The 13,131-nt window shown below is 37.5% G+C and overlaps 1 long non-coding RNA gene across 1 annotated transcript; it reads right to left on the bottom strand.

Moving 5' to 3' along the window:
* Window positions 1–3,347: 3,347 nt before the first annotated feature.
* Window positions 3,348–4,845, bottom strand: LOC142101440 (uncharacterized). Its single transcript, XR_012679009.1, has 3 exons — window positions 4,799–4,845; window positions 4,619–4,670; window positions 3,348–3,426 (listed from the first exon to the last, which is right to left on the bottom strand). It is a non-coding gene; the product is annotated as an uncharacterized LOC142101440 (long non-coding RNA).
* Between the last annotated feature and the right edge of the window lie 8,286 nt (window positions 4,846–13,131).

The following is a 13,131-nucleotide window of genomic DNA, read 5'->3' as shown; positions in this document are numbered from 1 at the left end:
CTAGCCACATTAATGTGTGGCTAAGATATATTGACAACGTCTTTATCCTGTGGGAACGGTGATGTCAAGTTATTTAATGATTTTACTACTCTTCTCAACACCAATGAAATACATGATACCCATCTGAATTTTTTAGATTTGACCATCTTTAAATCAATTGATGGAAAAATAAGCACAGACATCTACTGTGGCGGAGATCCAAAAATTTGAAGGATCGTCTCGTTCATAGTGTACTTACCTCTAATAAAATGAATACCAATAAACCAATGGGTTTCTTTAAATGTGGTTTGAGCAGTGCATGTCAATACATGAAGCAAACCAAGGAATATAATGACCGATATTCGAAAACATGGAAAATTAAACAATTCTTGAATTGCAAATCACCCTATGTCATTTACTGTCTAACATGTCCCTGCGACCTATACTATATAGGCATGACAAGTAGGCCATTCAAGGTTAGAGTCATAGAGCATGTGGGCCACATAAGAAGAGCCAAAAGAGATAAGGAAAATTACAAACAACTCACCACGGTCACTAGACATTTTTTTAAGACATCATAACTCCGATCCGAAACTGCTTAAAGCCTTTGCCATGGAACAGGTCACTCTGGGCCTCAGGGGAGGTGATCTTCAGAATGAATTACAATAACTTTATGGTATATTTGTAATAACCTTATGCCATAATACGAAGGGAAAGGTGAATGAGAAGAAGGGAATAAGAAAATGAAAATAAAGAAAAGGAGTTAGGAGTCCATATAAAGAGCATGCAATGACATTCAAGTCATCAGTAATGTTATGGTTTTTATTTGTCTTATGGGTAATTAATTCCACATTAAATTCCCATAACACACTGAATTCACCCTTTCAAATTAAAAATTGTCCACTATAATAACTGATAAATGCCACTCTGTCTGGTTCAATGACTCAATATTGGACATTTGCTATTTAACTACACACAATATTTTCACATTACTAGGATACAATTTAATATTTATCAATTTAACATAGCAATTGTAAGATTGTCAGTCTGAGGTGAAACAGAGCTGATTAAATAGCTACCAGTGCGCTTTATTGAAACCTTAATACTGGGTATTGGTGGAGTTTACTCGATGCTCCTTTATTCATGTTCATACAATTAGGAACGCATGTGATTTATAGAACCTAGAGAGAAATGTCCCACCTTAAGAACCATCATTATAATGAATAACACATACAGGACACAATTTATCATAGTATTACTGGCTCCACATGGTCACGTGTATTTTTGACCCTGGTCGTTATTGATGAATGACCCATGTTATTTTATCTGGTTAGCTTTTTATATCAGTGTCAATATAATATTAAGTCCAAGGGCACACTTGATCCTGGTAACAAACTATCAACCCCCATCTGCGGACAAATATGAACCCTATACAATAGGGGTATTATAGACAGTAGCGCAGTTTAGCAGTCACCTGCTATTTTAACCACTCATTATTATTTTTCTTTGGGTTTATTATTTAATTTCTTTTCACTTTATTTTAACTTTTAATATTTTGCTACTGAGATACATCCTCATTGTGGATAGTTTGAATGATACAATTATATAAGTCTCTTCTTTTAATTAAGATTAATAAAGTTATAATTTTTATACTATCCATGAGAGTCCTATGAGTGCCTCACAGCACTCCCTCGTTTCTGCTCATTATAAATCCTGTGTGAGTGCACCGTTTTTGGTGGCAGAGAATAAATATTTATGACTATACATAATCATTGTTATACCTGAATGTGTCACTAATACCTTAGCACCCACCCAGTGCGATTCACATTGGCCCACTACACTCGAATTTGACATCGCACTTATCTTGAGATCCGTATCTTGATGAATTCAGGAATGCGCGACTCATGGGTACGAGCGTAGAATACGGAGCACGAGTTGCAATCAGAATGCGTGCCCTACAGAATTAGACCAAGAATGTTTGGACTTGTTCAACAGGGTACAAAGGAAATCAAAAGGAGTAAGATGTCTAGTGATCTTGGCCAGTAGATTACTCTTTTGGAAAAATCGAGTGTAATTGTAAATATTTTGAAAGTTCAGTGGGGGGAAGAGAGGTTTTCTTCTGAAGTGCAGAGAAAGTGTGGATATTGCAATCATTGACCGGCCTACCAAGTATTTAGATGTGCACTTTACACCACTCTGAGAATGAGCCAGGTCAGAGCCCAGGGGGGAAATTTGGGTTGCATAAAAAAGATGTCAGAGGTGAAATGAGAGAGGAAACATTCTTACTCGTCCTAGTCCCCCTTCAACATTCCAACGTGAGTCCAACAGTGCGGTGTGTTATTTTAGGTAAGCTGGGGAGCCACGGTACTAGATTTGGCAGAACATCACATGCCCTCACCCAATGTTTACTCTCTATCTCTCCACTGCAGGATTCTAGTGAGCATGAATGATTGGTAATAACGCAGGACAAAAGGTAGTTGCAGACCTCATTGGTGCCTACATCTGTAGAGAATTTAATGATTAAACCTCCCCCCCCCTCCCCAGACACTGTCCCTGATCACACTTTGTAATTTCACAAAAAAAGGCATAGGTATGTTTATGGTAACTGTTTAAAGAGAATACAAGTCCTTAGGAAGGATGTTCATTTTAATACTATTTATTCTCCCCAGCCAGGAGGTGTTAAGGTTAGCCCAGGATTTAAGTTCTTTATGGGTTATAGGCAGGAAGAGAGGGGGGGGGGTAGGTGGGAATCAAACTTAAACAACTTTGAGGTATCATTTGCCAGGACAATCCCCAGCTACCAGACATGGGATGGGTGCCACCTGAAGGGGAAAGAAGCTTGTAGAGTGCTTACAGTACACTGCGGTAGCAAAATGTTAAGAGCAGCTGACTTAGAATGGTTGATTTTAAAATAGGACATACAACCAAAGTTGTGTCTTCTGCTATTGTTTCTTCTCTCGTTCCATCATTTATTTGTATTACGTTCTGTTTGTGTATAACAGATTATACGGAGTTGCGTAATCTGTGGAGCCTCATAAACAGATGATGATGATATTACTGCACAGACAAATGTCTAACATTGATGATGGAATGTGGCCACCCCAAAAAGTGCCAAATTGACTCAATAAAGGGGTGAAGAAAAGTGTCAGAAAGGTGTAAAATGAATAGACTGCTTTTGTTATTTTTCTCTATACAGTATGACTGACAATGTAGTACAGCATTATGTTAGCTCATTATGAGAACTAATAAAATATTTAAAAAAATAATACAATCAGATTTTGTCACCTCTTTATGAAGAATTAATATAATGTACTTAAATAAATACAATCAGACTTTTTGTAAAACTATTAAATACATTTTATAGTTTTATAAAAGATGAATTATTACACCAATAAATATTGCTGCCAGCAGCAGCCGAATCCCCCGCAGGGCGATCTCTGGTCGTCTCTGTGTATGAGAGGAAGCAAAGTATTTAGTTTAACAATAAATGTTACAGAAAATGTCTTTTTGTTTTCTTAATATAACATCACATGCTCTAACTGTTGTGTTTTTTCAGCATTGTTTGAAAGTGTATATTTATTAGAATATTAATATGCTTATTTAAAAAGGCACAATTGGAACATATTCAGAAAATACAACACGTCCGTCCTTGAGGGCCTATAGCACTGAAGTTTCTCGGGATATCATTGCTTCTTTAAATGTGTCCTAATCATTTTTGGAAAAGTTTTTAGTAATATGCATTTATTTGTTTCTCCAGTTGCCTAATGGGTTGATTCACACGTCCCTCAAAGTCTGCAGTTACCTATTGTAACATGAATTAAGAGAAGACTCCTTTTGGAGATTGAAATATTAGATAAAGTCAGATAAAGCTACCAAATGGGTTGAATATTTCCACATGGACAAATCATTCTGCACTGCTGGTGGAGAGATTGTAAAATGCCAGATAATATATGAGGTTGCACATATACACTCATTTATATTATGCAACATTTTGGCATGAAATGCAGATAGTAACAGCCGTGCAACATGTGAAATGTATGTAATGTATTATATGTAATGTAGAATATTAATTTGCTGGTGTTTGTGGCTGGATCTACCTCCCCACATGCAACTGAGAAGACATAACTTGTTGTATAAATGTATTTCTCTTATTGGCACAGCAGGCCTGATGTATAATAATCCATTATACAATACGCCTGGTGTATTATTATATTATAGATGCTAAATGTTTATTGATTTCTAAGGTAATATGACAACCACATGGTGTAAAACTGAGACAGGAAATTACATGTTAATTAGCATCTGGTCTGAGTTAGTTTGAATTCACACCAGGGGGTAAATGTATGAACGTGCGGGTTCTTCAACAGCCGCGTGTTCAGCGTGTTCGGCGATTAAATTTCAAGTGGCGCTGCATTGTAAAGGGAAACTTCCCTTTACAATGCAGCCTGCTGCTCCTCAACTTCTACCACGTCCACCTTTTCCTTCTCTACCTCCACATCCGCCACTGAATAGCATTTATTGTTATTGTACATGAAAGTATATTCCTACAAATCTATCTGAAAATCTGACAACAATAAAAAGTTGAACCTAATTTGATGGATTCTAGGACAGAAAGGAACTTTTCCTAGCAATTACTTACTCTTGGGAAAAATGCAAATCGTAGAAAATTGCGAAAGTTCCATTTCGGCTTCCTGCAAACAAACAAACACATCTGTTAATACATGAAGACAGGACTTTGTTTGAAAATCATTTACTCTTATTGTACATGACAACATATTATAGTTTGATGAATTCTATTTCCTGGTATTTATTTACTTACTTCATATTTGGCAGCTTGGATCTAAACCAGCGCCACGTCCACCTTTCTGGGGTTCTGCAAAGAAACAAAACACATATGTTGATATATAAAGGACGGGTTTCGGCTTTGCACTAATGTCAAAGATTTTATAGAACAGAAGCAACTTACAGTGTAACTGTACTGTGTATGTGTTTGACATGTAAATAGTTGTTGGAGCAGAAAACGTGACCATTAGGTGCTTTGTAGAATCTACTCTTCCCCAGATGAATAATGTAGAGGACCTCAGAGGAACTTTGTGTTAATCAGGACAATTCAGCCTCACAAGAAGCACAATACCCCTGGACATAGCTGATGTATATGTAATAGTCAGGACATTATCTACGTCTAGTAAGCATAGAGCACACTTCTCCTGGGAACCCATTAAGGACAATCGCTGCCCTGCTACATTTATGATTCATGGGTTGGTTTATCCATAAACAGCAATCCAATAGGACAAGACAAGAGCGTAACATGAAACTACTAGGCCTTGTACCATCATGTTGATTGGGCCAGATACTGCCTAACCTCACCTCCTTATCCATTTATACCAGAGGGTTTCACATTTATGGCTGAGCCCCTGTCTTGAGTTGTAATTTTCAGTTGGGACCCTGATTTCTATAATTATATGAATTACAGGAGAGGGGGTGGTGATGGGGGAGAACTAATCTACATGGGTGACTGCTTGGGAAAATGAGTTTCACTATATATGTTATGGCCCATAGCAGAAGATTTCTGAACTTGCAGTTTCAAATTTACACTCGTATTCACTCGCAGCCTGATGTCCGCTGACTTTCACCAGTTATATGAATGATAAATAAAGGACAGGGGTGAGATTTACTAACCTGCAGGTTCTTTTGCAGTTTGCAAACCGCCACACAGGGGATGTAGTTTTCACATCCACACCGCAGGATTTATTATCTAATAAATAGTAATTGTTTGTTTTTGGCCAGCGTAAACAAAGGATTAAAAGTTGCACCTATAATAATATCGTTACCTAACACCTTCATTCTGTCTTGTTCCGACTTAATCCAGTAGGATTACGACGGACTAAGATCGGAAGAAGATTTTAGGTAAGTATTTATAAGGGAGGCAACATGTGCTTATCCATTATGGGGGCAATAATAATTTATTTAATTAACCGTCAATATTAATTTATTATTTTGTAAGAGGGCACAACCCTCAATTATGGGGACATCATTTATTTTAATGTATTTATTACAGAGACACTATTATTTATTTAATTTATTACAGGGCTACTACAACTATTTGTTATTTTATTTATTACAGGGACAACACTTGTCGTGTACACTTGTGCCCAAGTGCCAACATGCAAGAACTGTCATGGGCTATCAGTGCATGCTGGCACTTGTAGTGCCACAAGAGGTTCCGCTATTTTTTCAACAACCAGGGGTACCAGGAAGGACCCAGTGCTCCCCAGCATCGGGACGGTATTCTCTAGATGCTGAGTAGATCGGGCTTTTAGCAAATCTCATGGTTTTCCTCACATTGTGTGGAGATCAGCAGATAGATAATGTATTTAATTGTGTCCACTCTCTTATAGGGAGACTGCAATGGGATGTCTGTACAGACTGTCAGATAGAGGGTTGGATGGGAGCTATAGTGATTCCTGTGCCTGGTGTCCTACAATATCTTATTCCTCCATACAGCATTTTACAATGATCTACTTACTCAGATTGTGGCTGTGGCTCTGCATCTACCTCAGGGCTATTAGACATAGAGGAAAAAAAAAATTCAGAATGTAAAACATATTATATCTGCAATTTATCTGCTATAACATTATTCTTAGGTGTTATCTGCTACATTGTGAAGTACAATTTTACTTGCTATGAATTGATTACATTATGAATAAAATGTACGACATGCAGGTTGGTTGTAATGTATCTTAATTAGCTGCAAAGAGCTTTACTTTCTGAATACCTGGCTGCTAATTGTTATAGTTCTATATTTCTGTAGTACCAACATATTACCTAGCACTTTACATAGAATGTTTAAGACGAGTGGTTGGACTAAAGTGGACAACACCTTTAAGAAAAGATAGAAGTCACATAAAGATTAAGTGGTAGGGAATGTAGTGATCCCCATCGTCTAACAGTGACATACTTGTAAATCTCCCAACATAAGAAGTTGAGACACATTAGGTCATGACCCCAATAAATACAGACAACACCCCAATCTGCCCATAACCCACCCAGGGAGGCCATGCCCACTGTAATCCAGGACAGCCCCATCAGAATCAGGGCAGTTGGGGGTATGGTCTTGTCAAGAATGGGCCATCGAGCGACCGAACATGAAAATCTGGTCATGAGAGCATCACATGAGGCCCAAAGTATTGCAAACGTGTAACTGAGTTTATTCATGGATATAATCACAAGTTATGTGAGTCATCCAAAATATAAGAAACATAAAATAGAGTACATGCCAGAAATGACATGCCCAAGATTTAAAATATATAATTAATAATATAATTACCTTATCTCAGGCCAGGCTTCTGAAAAACAAAATGAATAGTTTAAAAAAAGTATATGGAAAAAATTTACATAAAAACAAACAGTTTTAGTAATGTTAGCTGGCATATAATAGTGGTACATGACATCTCAGAACGTACCTTTAATTTTGAAGACTTTGTCCTATAAAAGTAAACAAATGGGTAAGTAGAGAATAAATATAAACATTGAAACATGTACTATTCCCCTCATCATTCCCATATGTCATCTTGTTAAATATCTTACCTCCATCTCCATCTTCTTTTATCTACAAACAGAAAATATATTATAATGAGGGTGGTATTATAAATAAAGTGACATATAATGGAATGAATACATTTTAATGTACTTTTGTGCAGAAAATACACCTTTTAGTAAGTTAATGTCAAGTAAAAACCTGACGCTGACACTTGAATCAACACCATTCCATCTTCTATTATAAATATATTGCTGAATTTATACTTACGAAATGATCTCTCCAACTTAAATTAGTTTTGTATAAAACCATACATAACAACATAAGAATTGTTTAACAAAGAAATGCAAGATAATTACATTTTCCATACTACTTCCTTAACCTATTCATCATTTAAGGATTTTCCTATTTAAGTCATCTGGGATAAGTAATAAAATAGCCAATTGATTCATTAAGCTATGGTCTTGCGAATGTTGTTGAAGAATGATATCAGGACATGGTAGAGAACAGGTAATGTCTTCAGGTAAGAGAAAGTAGAGAAAATATAGGCCTAAATAAGGATGAGTTTAAAGGACAGGATTTGAGCTTGGAGAAAAACCTACCGTTTGTACAACTCGCAGTAGAGAAGTGAGATTTCCAATCAGGAGCTCATTATATTACATGAGCACAGTGGGTGATGTCATAATGTCCAGGCAAAGTGACTGAACTATGACATCTCTGTGTATCATCAACACCAGCCATCATCATAACCTGCTGCAGAGGCTTCTGGGACATTAATGCAATGTAATGCTTATCATCAGCTAGAAAGGGGGCATTAAGAGCGATATTTACTAAAGGCCAATTTGTAGAAGTAGTGACAAACATCACTATTCTCAGTAATTTGCTGATCGATTTCCTAATCATTGAATCTATTAAAGGGAAATCGACCTATAAGTCACCAGTTTTCCGAACCACTGAAAACAAATTACCAGACTTCAGAAAATCACTGAAATCACCAATTTCTCGGGTAACTCTATGAAAGATCAATTTATTTGCTCCATCTTGGAACGTGTATCATGTCACTGTGCGATATTGAGAACTGATTTTTAACATTGTTATTGCACGCTAGAAAAAATATCCTACTGAATTGTCATTGAATTTAATATAAATTAGAAGTCAGTGAATATACAGTTACCTTATTATATTAAACAGGTTGGCAGGCATTGCTCCTTATTCAAAGACTAACTAACAATCTGAACAACATTAAAGTCAGTGATTTAACGAATGCCCTTATGTTACTTTCTTTATAAACTACCACACACAAAATGAATTATTTCAATGTTTTAATGTATCTGAAGTTAGTCGACTCTTATCTGTTCTGAAACCACTGTTCCTGCTAATGAATATACACACTAATGAGCACACGAATGATCAGCTAACGCACTTCCAATTAATCAATCACACCAGGTTTTAATAAGACTCTCACACTGATCAGACATCTCAGGTCTGAGTTATTAAGGAAAGTAAGGCAAAAATAAAGGAGTAAATGCTCTCCGGGAGAAACCATATTACACTACAAAGGGGGCAAATTAGTTTATTATTTTCCACATAAGTTAAATACTGGCTGTTTTGTCAGCTAGCACACAAATATTTGATAGCTTTATTTTTACACTGAAATGTAAAGTTGATCTAGGACATGCCCTACCCCAACTATAACTCTGTCCCCACATTTTAAATTTATTTCCCCCTCCAATGCAACCTGGTTTTGCCCAGGTAAAAAGTTACTCCTTTTTTATGCTTTGCTCTCCTTAATGACTCAGGCCCCTTGTGTTCCTGAGGAAGCCTGGAAGTTACACGGGAAATATGTAGAAAATCTCCATGTCTCTGTCCAGCTACAAGTGTTCCGGACCTGGTGATTTAAGGGGCTTCCTCTATGGAGTGAAGTGCCTATATCACACAGCCAAGAGCCCATACTCATTTTACAAGTGGAAAAATACTCTGGTGTTTTGTGAGAGCTTTATAGTTTTACATTCATGTTTGTTTTAAAGATATTACACAATAATAATAATAATGGTTTTATAATAAAGATGTTGTCAGTGCGCCTTCCTGGAACGCGGAGGAGCTGTTATTCTCAGTATTGAGGATCTTTCTTGCCCTAAATAAGATAAGTGTTACCACTACTAATTAGATATCTGGTAGTCTATATACAGTGAATACTATATATTTCTATTTTCCATCAAATAAGGAAACACAGGGCCTGATGCCAGGGCCAGATTTACCACTAGGCAACCTAGGCAATTGCCTAGGGTCCATCGGTCCTCAGAGGGCCCTTCCAGGGCCGGCGGTGGGACCGCAATTTAAAAATGGGCCGCTACTTATGGGCCAGTGCTATATGCTTGCCCCCCCTGGGCTAAAGTCTGCCAGCCAGCCCCTATATGTTATGCTAAAAAACTATAGTGCTATGGATTTTTTCAGGGAGGGGGCCCCAAACCAGTATCTTTCCTAGGGCCCCATGAGGTCTAAATCCGGCTCTGCCTGATGCTGAGTTGTTTAAAAAAATAGCGTCATTTAGGCTTAAAATAAATACCTGCAAAGTAGCCTTTTCCTCCTATATGCAGAGCCGTGAACATCGCGTGATGGATCCATATCTGTATCGGCTACTTGTATGACAGATTTACCCCAAGGGCAAAACTAGTGTATTCCCGTCCATATGCAGAGCGGAATAGATATGAACAGCTCTGCACTAGAAGCATATACGTCATGTTTACAGCAGGAGTATTTACACTTATACTAACACAGAACGTAAATGCATCTATAGGTCATTAATGAATTAAGGCTACAAGCATTCACCAATTATTTTAGCCAATAATGGGTGGACATTTAGAAAATACCTTAATATTTAATTGACATTGGTCCCTTTGCACTACATCATAATTTATTTCATCATGTATTTATTTATTTATGATATAACCAGCAACCCTGAGGACAGAGAACACAGCCCCTGGCCCAATTGTGCTTACAGTCTAACACACACACACTTTGGGGAATATTGAATTGTCGGCGGAAACGCCGAAAATCTTGCGCTCCGCGCACTATTACCGTAATAACAGTAATAGTGCGTAATGTTATTACGGTAATTTTCTCGCTGGATTTCAGCTCTCAGCTCCCTGAGCCGCGAGTTGAAATCCAGCTAACTACTACTGTAATAATGGTAGTAGTTTTAACGCCGTGGAAATCCGCGACAATTGAATATGCCCCTTTGATTGATAAAGTCAAAAGGAGTTGAGGGAGAAATTTAAAAAAAACACGGCGAGAACACTAACTCCACACAGATAAGGCATACAAGCAGGAAATGAAGAAAACAAGGTAAGGTTGGCAGATGCTAATTGCTTTTTCACACCCCCCCCCCCTCCAAAAGGGAGTCCATTCATAGTAATATCATACACATAAGGTGATCTTGGCCCAGAATCATTAAGGAAGGTATATGCCAAATGACAAACCAAATTAACACCTTTACAAAACCATCTGGCATTGAAGGGGTATGCAAATTCTAAATATGTGTTCAGAATAAAATTTGACTAATACATCTACTTCAAATGTCAAAGTCAACCCACCCAAACATGAAGAGAACATACAAAGTCAACACATATAATAGAATGGTTGTGAATTGAACTCATGACCCTAGTACAGTAAGGCAGTAGTGTGAGTGCCGAAGCCACCATGCTGATCCACTGTAGTCTGCATTGATGTTTTGTTAAGCTGAGTACATAACATAACACATACAATCCGTAGAGGGAGAAAAAGGAAGGATTACAGACAAGGTTCCATTTCTGGCCAAGAAAGAGGCCTAAAAATGAAGCCACCCCCCTCTGAGTCTTAGTCCATTCACATGGATGCACATAATAATGTGAATGTGACCTGTGGGACATCTTCCATTTTGAATGTAAAACATTGTAATAAATTCAAAATGCACCTTGGCCTAGCAAAGTTGCATTGGAGGGTGAGAGGCATCTAAAATAGGAGGACAGATTTATCATTGTAGTACAGCATGCAGTAGTTCACATTTGAACGACAGAGTAAAAATCGCGCTAACAAGTGTTTGTGTGTTACAAACCATAACTTTATCTAAATCAGGCCTGTCCAACCTGCGGCCCTCCAGATATTGTGAAACTACAAGTCCCAGCATGCCCTTCCAGCTATCAACAGGTTGTCTACTGTCTACTGACAAAGCATGCTGGGGATTGTAGTTTTACAACACCTGGAGGGCCGCAGGTTGGACAGGCCTGATCTAAATAGTATCCAAATGAGGGGATAACGACCTAAACTTTACCCAACATTTGAGCTGGCTAACAATGAACTAAAAAAGAAATGGGAGTCAACCCTTGTTAAGTGCTCTCATGACCTTATTAATATTCTAATTGAGCACGATAGTTTACTATTGGAAGAACATTCCCAGGAAATCAACATTTTGAGTGAAAAGCTCAAACAGTATGAGGATCATTTTGAAAAAATGATTGTTGATAAGAAAAGAGGGAAATTTACAAGGGACAAAAATGATTACATAAATAACAACGTTTTTAAATGGGATGCTCATCGAAACAAGAAACTTATATCAGGTTATAGTACATCAAAAGCTGAGTCATCAGAAGGAAATATCCCAGAGCATTCACCGGGACAACGTAGCATACGATCCAATATGAGAGATTTTTTTAGATTTTGGCCACAGAAACAGAGATGGGGAGGCAACATAGACAAATACAAAGGTGGGGCAAAAACAGGAGAAAGAAAAAGGAAGGTTATGGAAGAGCAGGAATCCCTTGTTCAGCTACCTCACAGGAGGAACAACAGACGGACACGTTATTAGAGGATCCTTTAAGGATCATCAACCTATCTGATAAAATTCTCAGTCCCCACCATATCTCCCTTCTGAGTAGGGGTCTCTCATTTTCACCTGATCAAAAGTTTGATCAATTCGAGTGGGAAAAAGATCTTGCACTCTTCTCTAGAAAATTATTATTAAAAAAAAAAATTCCTCAATAAATACAGGGATCATAATATTATTGATGGGGAACATTCCAACTCTGATATCCCGATTGTTGACACTACATCTGAAATACAGGCTTTACAAATTTTGGAAGAACTGGATTCCTCATTTATCTCGGATAAAGATGGAACAAATCAAACTGAGACAACGATACATCACTTAAAGAAGAAATCCACTTTTTCTCCTGATATATCAATATGCCCCCAAGTTAAAAAATTTAGGGATAAGGTATCCAAGGACTTGGATTTACTTTTTCTCAACCCAGACATCATAACACATTTACCAGCAATTTATCTAAAGATGAAAGGATAGCATTAAAGGAGATTGAGAATTGGAACGACGTTATTGTAAAACCCTCAGATAAAGGGGGGAACATTGTGCTTTGGCCTCGTGAATTATATCTGAAAGAAATCTATCACCAATTTAACAATAAAGAGTGCTATAAGCTCTTAATCTTTAACCCTACAGCAAACTTCTTAAGCCAATACAACAAATTGATTGGAGATGCATTTCTGAGGGGGGTGATAACACAATCAGATTTCCAGTACCTTTCAGTTGAGAATCCCAGAATTTCAACAATCTACTTACTCTC

This window comes from Mixophyes fleayi, chromosome 9, assembly GCF_038048845.1.
Source record: "Mixophyes fleayi isolate aMixFle1 chromosome 9, aMixFle1.hap1, whole genome shotgun sequence".
In the NCBI taxonomy this organism is placed as follows: Eukaryota; Metazoa; Chordata; class Amphibia; order Anura; family Limnodynastidae; genus Mixophyes; species Mixophyes fleayi.
This window is presented reverse-complemented; position numbering and strand designations above follow the sequence as displayed.